General features: G+C 49.9%; 1 protein-coding gene across 17 annotated transcripts in view; it reads right to left on the reverse strand.

Moving 5' to 3' along the window:
* The window catches only part of TRERF1 (transcriptional regulating factor 1), a 572,147-nt gene that overhangs the window by 143,447 nt on the left and 415,559 nt on the right, over window positions 1-13,141 (reverse strand). For 13 of the 17 annotated variants that reach the window (XM_060162908.1, XM_060162907.1, XM_060162906.1 and 10 more), the window contains 2 exons: window positions 2,991-3,100; window positions 2,291-2,458 (listed from right to left, as the gene is read on the reverse strand). The exons of 3 other annotated variants lie outside the window; for them this stretch is intronic. The gene's annotated coding sequence lies outside the window, so the exon portion shown is untranslated. The remainder of the gene's footprint in view (window positions 1-2,290; window positions 2,459-2,990; window positions 3,101-13,141) is intronic. One more of the 17 variants, XM_060162909.1, reaches the window with a different exon arrangement.

Raw genomic sequence — 13,141 nt, forward strand, 5'->3', positions numbered from 1 at the left:
AAAGGATCAAACAGCCTCGAGAACACCAACCTGACATGAACTTGCATACCTTTTGCCGAGCACGGTGGGGAAAGGGTGGTTTGCATCTTCCCTAAACTTGTTTTACCCCCGCCATGTGCTCTCTCCTTAGGCCTCTCGAGAGGCTGAACCGTTTAAAACAAGAACTTCTACCTCAACCATTGAAGTGAACTATATGATTTTTAAAAGGGGGGGAAAAAAGGTCAACAGCATTCTGAGCACACATCACAAGCTCTGCTCTGCTCACTTCCCCACTTCCTGTTGCTACCTCACCCCGTCACATTTTAGTTTTGAAGCGTATGTGTTTGCTCTGGTATCACTGTAAAGTTTCGGTGGGAGGCCACCGGCGGTACCAGGATGAGGACAGTACAGTTCTGAGACACGAAATCCCAACCGACCAACGGTGAGGAAAGTACACCCAACTTCTCACCCCTGCCCACCAGCAGTGCACCCATTGCTAGGAAAGCACTTGTGGGCGAGTTTTACTTTGTGGGGAACGTTCTATGTGGGCAATGGTCACCTAACCACCAGCCAATACCAGGTGGCTTAGAACTCGGAACCATGCGGGAAAATACTGGGCACCCACAGACCAAGAAATGCCCTGGAGGAGCACAAGCCAACCCTGAAATCCCTCCCCAAACCCTGTGCTCCAAGGAGTGGTCGCCACCTGGGAAAGGAACTGAAAGACTGAAACGCTTTGGAAGTGGGACGCTGTCTAATCTCCGGCTTAGAAAAAGGGTCAGAGGGCTTCACTGGTGGCGCAGTGGTTGAGAGTCCGCCTGCCGATGCAGGGGACACGGGTTCGTGCCCCGGTCCGGGAGGATCCCACATGCTGTGGAGCGGCTGGGCCCGTGAGCCATGGCCGTTGAGCCTGCGTGTCCGGAGCCTGTGCTCCGCAACGGGAGAGGCCACAACAGTGAGAGGCCCGCGTACCACCAAAAAAAAAAAAAAAAAAAAAAAAGGGGTCAGAGCAAAAAGAGACATTAAACCATTTGGCCAGGCACCCCCTGTTACAGAGGAAGAAACCAGACCAAGACCTGTCTCCCCCAGCTGACTTAATAACAGCAGAGCGGACCCTAGATCCCAGTTCTCCATCTCCCAGGGCAGGGATTTTCAATACCTTAGCAAATGAACGTGGAGCAGATGCTGAATAAGTGTTGGCTCAGCCACGGTGGACACTGGCTTGTCCGTAACGCATGGGGGTGGGGACGGGAGGGCAGCCTAAAATACTTTTTGTCTCTTACATACCAGGAGGGCCCATCTTCTAGCAGCATGTTTTGGGAGGTACTGCAGCCCATCCTCATAACCCACTCTGGCTCCTGAATGCCTGGGATTAGGGGGTGCCCTTCAGCAGGTCCCTAAACTAGCTTACTGCACCCATTTGCCACTATTCCCCAACCAGGAACAAAAAAAAACAAAATCTGGGAGATGGTGGTGTTGCACAAGGCACAGGACTGGGAATGGAACACTGGGCTTCATCCCTTGGTGAACACAAGGGTGGCCTCAGGGGAGCCATCCTGCCCTCCATGCCTTCCTGGGTCTGTGTGTGCCATGAGAACATTGGCCTCCAAGAAGCCGCTAATCCCGTGGGTCTCTGATTCTAAACCCTTGTATCCTCTCCCACCCCCTGAGTCCCACAGAGCTCCTCCTCCCCCGCCTGCATTCACTGCTCTGCCCTCCTGCTGACTCCACCAGCCCAGCACATCCTGGGAGCCCTCAGAACGGAGATCAGTACACTGAAGGGTGCAATGCATATGTGTGCCTGATTTGAGATGACCGTGTGCTCTCCATGTGCCTTCCTGTATCATCCCCATGGAGGAAGGCTTTGCTCCCAATCACCCAACCAACAACAAGGTGACGAGGGGCTACAGCACACAGGGTGCTCGGCTGGCTACAGGGTAGGCTGTGTTTCAAGGGCAGAGAGTCAGACATCCCCCAGCCCTGCCCCATCAGCCTCTATCTCCTTCCCCTGACTGATTTTCTTCAGAACCTTTGGGGACAGCTGACATTGTAGTATTTGTCAATTTCCATGGTGTAAATACTCTCAGTATGGCCAATCTCAAGCTACCAACATGAGGGCCAGCGGTCATACAGTCGGGAAGAGATGGGCAGAATCAACTCTCAAGAGCTGGTGCAAGCCAGCTGCGGCACCGCTGGACCAGGCCCTGTGATTATTCTTCAAGGTCAAGCGCCAAGTGATCTTCACTAACAACCAACATCTTTATGGAACTTCAGGTTACAAAGCGGATGTGAGGCCATGACTGTATTTCACCTTCATCCTCTGGTCAGAAAGGTCTTATCACCTTCATTTTGCAGATAAAGAAACAGAGGGTTTAAAAGCTCCCACATTTTTCAGGGGCACTCTGTTAGCGAATGACGTGGTCAGAGCTTGAACTGGGATCTTCTGGGGCAGTCGTGATCTCTCGTTGTTCCCGCTCCCCTAATAACCAGAGGGGAAATTAGTTGAAGGGTGAGCAGTATGTGGAGGACGGGGTGGAAATGCAGAAGAGGTACAGTGCTTACCCAGATGGCGAATTCACTACAAAGCCCAAAGATCTAGGGGAGCGTGGAAGGCGTGAAAACAAACTTGAAACTAATGAAACCGTTTTGTTCAGTGTGCTTCGCCAGAAAATTGCTTTCCTAAAACAGTGATGCAGTTATTAAAATCTGCATTCCCCAATTCACTGCACCATGAGGTGAAGGAGCAAAAGGAACGGAAAGCAATTTAAATGACGAACAATAGGGAGGCTGGTTGAATAAGTTATGGAATATCCGCATAGCGGAATGCTGCGCCTCCACCCAAAGCCGTGTTTTAAAAGAACAGTTTACAACTAGGAAACGCTCACAGAAAATTGTTTGAAAAGCATGTTACATAACAATATGTGCAATATGATTCCAGTTTTGTAAAAATGAACTAGCAGGAAGCACACCCTATGTATACAGGCACAGAAAAAAAAACTGGACACACAGACCTCAGAATCCTCATGCTGGTTTCTCCCAGAAGGGTGGGATTATGGACGATTTTTATTTTCTTCTCTATGATTTTCTGTCTGCTCCCACTTTTCTATAACATGTTGCTTTTCTAACCAGAGACACAATAAATAGACCATATTTATACATCTGGATTTTCAAAGGTTGAGAAAACTAATTACAAAAATCAGTGAGGTGAACCCCAGGAAGGCAATCCTCTGGGGCAAAGGCCCAGATGTTTAGATCTCTAATATCCCCCCGAGGAGACAAGCCAGGTTCCCCCCAAACGCCAAGTCCTCTACAGACACACACACACACTCCAGCACGTGCCTCCACACCACCCCCTCACCCCTCCTTCAGGAGGCCATCCTCTCAACCTCACCCCCTGATCCAGTCCCACCTTGCTGGGGGCAAAGCATGGAAAGCACAGCAGAGGATGGACAACCAGTAATAATTCACGAGTATCCTCCATGTGGCACGCAGCTATGTTGTGGCACAGTTTCCAACATGTGAACTCAGATACACGGCAATTCTAAAACATAGGTATTGATACCAACAATTTACCAAGAGGAAAGTCAAGTTTAGAAATTATAACCAGGGTCACGCAGCCAGCGAGTGCCCAGAATCGGGAACGAAACCCAAGTCTAACCAGAGTTCATCTATAGATGTTTAAGAGGCCCAACCACTGTCCCTGATCATCACGAAATGCAAAATAATAATATTCCAGTTCAACCTACTTTAATTTATACTCAGCCTAAAAGCGAAATGCACCACCAGTCCCGATTCGAGAATATAAAGATTTAATAATTTAAAAAAGAAAGAAAGAAAAGGAAAGGGGAAAAAAGACCCACAGCTCTGTGCATCCCTCATTCAGTGAAGTAAAAATAAAAATCGAACCTTCCCCCAACACATTGTGCTTTAATGAAAGCACCAAGCCAATCTTCTTCACTACCACCCACCCCAGCCCACTTCGTTTAAATTTAGGCAACCACCAGGCAAACTGTACCCAACTGCATTATCTGAAATGAAGTCATAAAAAGTCCTCATCTGAAACACCAGCCCTTGTTCCAAGGAAAGCGGGGCAGGGCACATAGGGCCAGCATCCTGGGGGAGCCTGGGTCTGCGCCTCGGAGGACCCCTTCGAAAAGAGAGTTTCTGTGACCTGGTTCTCTGCGTGGAGCTGTGGGGCCTTGTGGCGGCAGCTTCCCCTCTCTGGGTCTCAGCCACCCCTCTACAAAGTCAGGGGTGGAATGACAAAAGGGATCTTGAAGGCCCATCTCAACGTACAGCTCTGTCGTTCCTGGGACCCTGATGTGCAGAGGGTAGCCAATGGGCAAGGCCCAGACACCCCACTTCCACAGAATGAATGAACGGCAACCCAAGCTGTGGCTGATCAGGGCGAAATGAGTCGGCCCGTCCTGGAGCTGCTGAAGCTCTTAAGCTCCAGCTTTGGAGTATTCAGTTCTCAGTAAATAAATATTTGGCAACAGGAGGGAGAGCGAGGGCTCAGCCTCCTGGATGGCTCTGGGGCTCGTCACCCTCTGTCCTGTCCAGGGGAGGGATTCTGCCCACCAGGACTCAATAAACTCGGTGTCCCTGATCCCTTCTCCCCACACTTGACTTTTTAAACGTGATTGCACCAGAGAAAAGCTAGCTAATGAAAAACTCTCCCCAGTTTTCTGGATGAATCTGAGGCTTTGGGGGCCTACAAGCTAGCTGGATTTTTCTTCCAGCAACCTAGTCCTTGGATTTCTTTTCCAAGTTTCCTTCCAGTGTTTCGTGAGGGCATCTAAGCCCTTACAGTAGGTCTGTATCCACTCCCTCAAGTGGAGACATGGGGCACCCTGGAAAAGGGGAATAAAATTAATATTCACAACTTGAGGAGAAGCATGGCCATAACAGTAGCATAACTCACAGCTCCATACTGGAGACACCATTAAACAACTTTGTGCCCGATGGGACCCACGGATTGGCTGCACTGTCTCACCAACCTGGGGCTCCAATCTCTACAGTCAGTGGACAGCAATCCAGAGCTGATCAATGGCCCCACACACACTCCATTTCAGTCCTCCTCAAGCCCTGCCCCCATTCACACAACCAAGCAGGTTGTTCCCAGTTCCTCATGGCCGAGCCACGCTCTAAGGACTCCATCAGAAATCCAGGGGAAGACCAGAAAGCATCAGAGAAAGATTTAGAGAAAGAGGAGAGCAACCAGCGGCCAAAGTGCTCGGAAGCTCTCAGATGTTGACGTTACTGTCCAGTTTCAGGAGCTGGGAGGTAAGCCTCCCAGACCTCTCCCCTGACCCTGACATTGATGGAACTGAGGACCCCGAGCCTGGGCCCCCAACTCTCCCACCTCAGCCAGACATCCAAAAGCAGTACCTTCAAGGTGAATAAAATTGGGATATACATATTATACTACTTTACACAGTGTTAAGTTTACCCAGCCCACCTCCCCAGGAGGGGGAAATGACAGAGAATAATAAATAGTTTTGATTGTAGGCAAAAGCACGGCTGATGCATACAGTAGTAAAAAATGATGAATTCTAGAATCAGACCTGGATTCAAATCTAAGCCATTTCACTTACAAACTGGGTAACCTCAAGCAAGTTACTCAACCCCTCTGAGCTTCCTAGTCTGTGAAATGAGTATGACAGGAGAGAGTATATGTAACTTGGGACTTACTCATTGAACCCCAAGTTGTTTTCCTCAGCGGGCTGGGATGAAAGGAGGAGAATCATGAGTCCCCGAAGAACCAGAAGGACCCAGGCTCCAGAAGCAGACTAAGAGCAACACGCAGGTGCATCGGTCCACGCACCTCCCAACCCCCGCAATACACACAGCAGGAGGTGTAGCCCTCACTCACAAACCCCTTGGGCCGCCCTTGCAGACCATGAACACTGCAGAAATGCTCTAGACATCTGGTTTTCAAAATTTTTTTAGCAGCAGAATCCCAGACCCCAATATAGAGAACAGAGATAAAAAGCAAGATGCTCTTGGAGAAGCGGATTCTAAGATTAACTGCTCTGCAGCCCTGAAAGAATCTTGCAAGCTAAAACTGCACTGTACTGGAGAAGCGGGGGGTGGGGGGGAGAAGGAGAGGAAGGAGGCAGAGGGAGTCATCGGTGGAGAGTGGCGACAAGAAATTAGCTGTGTTAACAGGACTGGGATCTCATGGGGACAGCACCTTCCTCTTGTGACAAAACTGACAGCCTCAGGCACCTTCCTCAGACAGTATTTACGGCACAAACCCCTAGTTAGAGGGATCAGGACAGAGGACCATTGAGATATACTCTAGAATTACAATATTTTTTCAATTACTAAATATTTACTAAGATTCAAGCACCCACCCTGCCCCCAATGACTATCACCTACCTTACCCTCCCACCCCCCGCCATGTCTCGAGACATCCCTTGGAAAATTGGGTCCAACGCCCAGTCTACCGCCTCTGCCCCAGGAAGTCCACCTCGTACTGAGTTGCTGCACCTCAACCCCCTCACTCTCCTTGTTTCTCTCTTAGATTTCATGGGACAGCATTGTCTGTCCAATAAAAACACCATCCCACCTGGCCGATTCTGCCAGGTCAAATGCTTGTATCCATTAACAACCCATTCAAGCACAGAATGTGACTTGTCATCTTGGGCAGGTGAGAGGCCTGAAGATACCTGCTCATCAGAAAGTAATATAAATGGCGATTGTCTGAAACATCAGCCAAACTGCAGCATCACAAGAGAATGGCACCACAGAGGGTCCTCCAGAAAGCATGACTGACGCAGAAATACTCCTTCCACTAACCACAGGAAGTTTGAATGACGTGAGTTAAGACGACAAAATATTTTCGCAAGCATTCCCACCGGCCACTCTACTTTGCAACCTGAATCCCGCTGTTTGGGAATGACTGTTTAGCATTAGCGACTTCCCAGGAGAAGGTGATAAGGCAGTACTATGGGAAGAGTAGGGGCCCTGGAGTCAGAGAGTTCTGAGTTCAAATCTCGGCTCTAGCGCTTGCAAGCTACGTGCCCCTGATTAGATGATGTATGTCAATTGGATAAATGTAAGTAAAACACTCAATAAATACTAGCCCTCTCCTAACGCCGACTTTCCACCTCCAGTCCTAATCCCAAAGTGAAGGAGGCCCAAGCAATTGTGCGAAACCATTATTAGGCAAGTACCACTTAAACCCAGGACCGGATCACCTCTGTATTTGTGCAGTGTGGTATTAAGGAAACGAGAGTGTAGCCATAGCATCATGCCTTTGGTCCTTACTTCTCCAAGTCTGCCCAGCACCAAAATTCTATTCATCCTTCGAAACTCAGCTCCAGCGCCATCTTTGCATCTCTCAGCAAAACTTAACCCCTCTTCCACTACTCCATTTGGCTTGATACTTATCATAGTACTTACTCTGTTGTGCCTGGTATTACAGTTATGGTTCCGTGCCCCAACTCCAAAGAAAAGGCTCTTCGGAAGTGGAGGTTTGACTCTCTCATCCCTCCAGCCTTCCAGGACTGGCACATTGCCCCATGCAGAGCAGGTCGAAAAATATTTTGATGGATGGATGGATGGATGGATGGATGGATGGATGGGGAAGGAATCCACTGAAGATTGTCCGGATACCATATAAATGCATGATCCTGACAATTCTTTAGTGAGAGCTCACATTCAGTAAGCCAATGAAACCACAGGAGGGAGGGCTGAGGATACACACTGACAAGGAGAATATCTCGCATCTAATACCAGTGCTCTGGGCAGAAGCATAAGCACCGGCCTGGAACCTCAGCAGTGCAGCCCCGATTCTAGCCCTACTCCAGTGTGGCCTACAATCCACTCCCAGCCTCTCCGTGGGCCTCAGCTTCTCCATGTCAACTACTGCCTGCTCCCCCATCAGACACATGGAGAGGCTCAACCAGATGGTGGGAAGAAGGTGCCGTGGAGGCTAAGTGCTGTGTATTCCCCAGGGTCTGGTTTTATTTTCTAAATGGTTTTGGTTTGTATAGTATGTTGTTTGTGACTTTTCTAAAAGAAAAGTCCAGAGGAAGAGAAATGAAACAGCATGTACAGAATTTTTAAAAATAAAACAAAAATCAAGAGGAAGTGGGTCCCTCTCAGGTTTCTCATTAAACCAAGAGTCAAATTTTACTAATCAGCTTATGTTATGGTTTCCATTACAGCGGAGAGCGTATTAAACCTAAAACGATCAAAGGGAAGGTATAGGCCCCACTGCAACTAGATTCCACATCCAGACCTCCCCTGACAGTGAGGTCTTACCTTTCCCAATTACCAGCTGGGGCCTCTGGGTACCTCAGTACCTCAGGTACCTGCTTGCATGAAAAGAAGGGAAGAAGCACTGCTGAATGGAAGCCGATCCCCAAATGTCAATGCTCAACCAGAAAAGGACCCACACCTTCTGAGTGGCTGCAGTGCTGGGTGCCCGGGAAATGCAAACCTGAATTATACGAGAAACACCGGGACAAGAGAGCTCTTCCAGATGGAAGGCTTTAGAAAAGTAATGTGCATTGCTGTAGACAGAGCCAGGCCTAATGCTGACTGGAAGTAACCAGAAATTGACAATGGGGTCAGAGGGGGAGTGGGGGGAAGAAGAGAGCTCCAGGGGTTGCTGAGACCAGAGCCACGGAGTTCCAGACACATGCAGGAGAACTCAGGGCAACGAGAACAGTGGCCAGCTTCTGTGTCCTGATTCCCATCCCTGGTGGTCAGATACTCTACAGTGTGGCAGTGAGTGGAGAAAGCCAGTGTTGGTGACCACCGTTTATCACACTCTTTCAGTTCTCCAAGCAGGTAACACAGGACCCAGGGTGGATGGGAATTCCGGTGTTAAGAGCCTTCTAGCATTTTAGGAGTCAGGGTGATGCTGCAGAAGAAACACTGTCTTTGGACTCAGAATGGCATTAGAATCCTGATGATTACATACAAAAGGTCACTCAACCTCTCTGACCCACCCGACATGAGTGGGCTTCCCTCCTCCCACTGGACCCAGTTATGACGAAACAGAGGTCATAGGACCCGCATCTTTAGTGCAGAGAAAAATACTCCTGGTCCCAGCCGTGGACTGTCCCCCTTGTCCCAGCCAGCCGCCTCAGAGATGCCACATCATCACTACACCAGGAACAACCAAGCAAAGGGATTTGTGAATCAACGTGATACAACCCAAGTGCCGGCTACACAACCCAGCACACAAACACACACAGAGAAGAAAGAATAACAAATTACAACCACCCTCTTGCTGCAGGGGTGGGAGCAGCACTTTCACCCTGTCTGAATTTTTTTCTCGTTGTGCGGGGCTTTCATCTGGCCCTTCATTCATTCACTCCCTCTCTCAACACTGGCTTATTGACAGCACGTCCTAGGGATATGCCGCTGCAAACAAGACACAAAGCCTCCCTTACCGCAAGGACTGTACCATGGGAGAGGGCAGTAGACACCGGGCTAAAAGAGGCAACCCTATCACAGTGAGACTAGCAAATTCAGGAAGAAAGTGTGCTCTGCTCTAAGTGAAGAATCTTCCCCTCCAGAAGCTGGGGAGGGGAGAAGGGAGGGACTCAGGAGATACCATCAACGAGGAAGGAGGCGGAAGCCAAGCACAGCCCCTTTATCCTTCACCACAGATAATGTCCAGCTACAGCTACCACTATCCTGAATGTCCCCAAGTTCTCATTTCAAACAGTCCATCACCACTGTCCCCATAAACCTCAGCTCTTCCCAAAGCACCCCGAATTTCAGAATCCAAAACAGATGTCCTCGACAGCCTCTTGCTTCCAGGGGAGGCACAAAAGTCTCTGGGAGACCCCGGGGTCTGACTGGGGACTTGGGACCACCTCCTCTGACTGGTCAGAGTAAGGTGGGAGGGTGTGAACTACACGGCAGGGGCTCATGGCCATCCTCTAAATACAGCAGGGAAGCACAGTCTGACCAATCACAGGAGAAGCCCAAGAGGAGGGGACGGGCCCTGGAGGATGGGAAAGGGGGTATTCCACACGGGCCAACAGCAAATCCAAGGTGGAGAGGCAGAAACATGTCAAATGAACACAGAGGCCAACCTAAGATACTAAATTAATTACCACCAAAAACCAGGGAGTTGACCACTGCTTACCTAGAAAGAACACCTTAACTCCCCTCTTCTCACCAAAAGGCTCCCTCCACCATCCACGCTCTCAAAATAAGAGCTTCACAGCACTTCTCGTAATTACAACGATCATTTTTTGACCCCTACAATGTACCAGGCCTGTACTAGCTGCCTTAAATATCTCATCGAATCCTTAAAATCACCTGATTGAGGAAAGGGTCAGTATGCCCATTTTACAGAGGACGAAATTGAGGCTGAGAGGTTACATAACTTGCGCAAGGCCCCATGGCACAGATCTCCACACAGACACGCACAAAAAGGCTGTATCTGTTCAATCAGATTTGAAATTCCATGACAGCCCCAGGCCCTGGCCACACAGCTCGCTTGCAGGGAAGCTGGTTCCTAGCATGGAGCCAGGCACGTACAGGGCACTCTGTGGGTGCCTTTCCAGCCACTCACTGCTCCCCACACCCTGCCCCACCCAGCCCCACCTGCAAGAGGGAACATGCTGCGCCTGCCAGTCTTTTCGGTTCTTCACAACCAAGTTCATCCTCAAAGACTGAAATTCCCAAGCCCTGTCTACCACTGGAGACCAAATGGAATTTCATAGGTTCATCTCTTGAAAGGAAAAGAAAACCATCACCTGCAGGCAAAGAGGAGCCAAAGACAGTTCTACTTAAAAGGAAAAAAAAAAAAGTTCTTAGGCTTTGAACCACTGCTCTCAGTGGCCGATCATCAAGAAACGGGAGTAGGTCGCTTTAAAAATAAATTAATATTCCACGTAAAACCAAAACCAGACAGAAGCATAAACCTCTAGCTTAGAAGCAAGCAGACGCAAACTTGCACAGACTTATTTAAGTGACTGCAAAACTACGCCTACAGATCAAAATAAAAGTCCAGCAGGAAATCTGGGAAGCAGGAAGCTAAGAGGGCTACGGATCCTCACCCAAGATCTCCCTACCACTTCTCCCTCTTGAGATGCTCGTGGCTGGGGTGCCTGATCGCAGAAGGCACTGTCACTCCAGACTGGCATATGTCTGCTGGGCATCTGAAAGCTTTACAGTAAATGGTGACTCATCTATTGCAGCCACCATAGGTACCGCTAATGTAAAAAGCCAGAGTTTGTTCCATCCACATGAAAGAGAAACGCCGGGTACAGGGCTGTGAGCCTGACTCAAACTGTGACCCCCGTTCACGGTCACTCGTCAGCATTTAGCTGAAACTCAAACTGTAATTACCCAGCTCTTGGAGACCGAGAGCAGAAGGAAGGGGGGCTTCTAAGAGGGTCACATCCATAAACACAGCAGAGTCCCTTCTCATCAAGCTACGTCTCCTCATGCAATCACTTATTCAACAACTATTTTATACAGCACCTACCAAGTCAGACACTGGACCAAGTGCCAGATACACAAGGTGAATTAAAAAAACACGGCAACCACCCTCAAGGAGACCCTAAGTTCCCCACTAGCTGCTTTACATACTTTTTCTCATTTAATTTATTAAATTCTCATTTAATAGCTCCATCTGACAGATGCGGAAACTGAGGCTGAGGTCACATGGTTGGTTAAGCGGAGCCAGGACTCAAATCCACTTCTAGGGCACTCTGGGGCTGGGCTCTCAAATGCCAACTTACCTTGCAGTGAGGAGGGACACCTAAGGCCTGGTCCCTGTCCCAAGGAGCTCAAGCCTGGTGGAGGACATGCGCAATGAAGGGAGTGTTGGGGTGTTCGCAGAGGGGGGAGTTCATGAGACGGAGACAATGAACCTGAGCTAGGGTTGGCTCTGGACATCTTCCCGAAAGGAGGTCATGGTGGTGGGAGGTGGGAATAAGGCCAAAAAAGCAGGAAGAGGCGAGGCCTATACTGTGTTGAATGGTGCCCCCGCCCCCGAAATTCATGACCACCGGCAACCTCAGAATATGATCTGATCAGGAAATAGGGTCTTTGCAGATGTAACTGTTAAGATGAGGTCACAGTCATCTTAAACCTACCCTAATCCAATGACCAGTGCCCTTATAAGGAGAGAAAACAAAGACCCAGACACACATAGGGCCATGTGATGACGGAGGCAGGGATTGGAGTGATGCAGCTACAGGTCAAGGAACGCCAAGGGTTGATGGGAGCCACCAGAAGCTAGGAGAGAGGCGTGAAACAGATTCTCCCGCAGGGCCTCTGGAGGGAACCAACCCTGCCGACACCTTGATATTAAACTTCTGGCCTCCAGAACTCCAGAGAATACATTTCTGTTGTTTTAAGTCCCCCAGCTTTCAGTACGTTGTCACAGCAGCCCTGGGAGGTTAGTACAAGGTCTGCTCTGGACAGGACCTACACATTGGGTTAAGGAGTTTGGACTCCCTGCTGCAGGCCATGGGGCGGATTTTAAGCAGCAGAGAGGGGGTGCATGTAGGGGGGTGTTTTATAAAAACCAGTCTGGAGCTTATACCCTTCCAACCTGCGGCCTCCAGTCCTATCCCTTTAGTGTCCTCCAGGACTCCACCGCCCATCTGCCCACACTCTGCTTGCTGGGCTCATCCACACCTGGGGCTTCAAGAGTCTGTCTGCAAATGGCGCCCACCTTCAGCCAGGACATTGCTCTGACCAGACGCCTCCACCTTCTGTTCTCACAGGTTCTCAAACTCAACATGTCCCACGTCAGTTCTGCATCTTTCCCTTCCACCTTGCTTCTGCTGGGTTCCTCTCAGTCACTGCCCTAAAACTGGGGCTCCCCCTAGACTCCCCTGCTCTCCTCCACAACCAGGGAGTCACCAACTGGCTGTCCATCCCACACCCTCTTTTCCACCTCCTCTCCCTCCTGGATTTCTCTGTGGCTGCATCATGGGTTTCCATCCCCCTAAGGGGACTCCCCTTTCCTTTCCACCCTCCACCCCAATCCAGCTGTCCCGAATACCACAGCCAAGGCTAACCCCAAGAAGCTCAGCTCTCAGAACACCTGACCTCTGGCCCCCCGGCCCCCAGCCTGGAGGCCTCCGGCTAATCCACGGGCCTCTAGTCGGTCAGGGGCCCCACCCAGCCTCATTTCCCTGTCCTCCCAGCCCAGCAATCCACTCTCCTC

Source organism: Lagenorhynchus albirostris, chromosome 10 (genome assembly GCF_949774975.1).
Source record: "Lagenorhynchus albirostris chromosome 10, mLagAlb1.1, whole genome shotgun sequence".
Classification (NCBI taxonomy): domain Eukaryota; kingdom Metazoa; phylum Chordata; class Mammalia; order Artiodactyla; family Delphinidae; genus Lagenorhynchus; species Lagenorhynchus albirostris.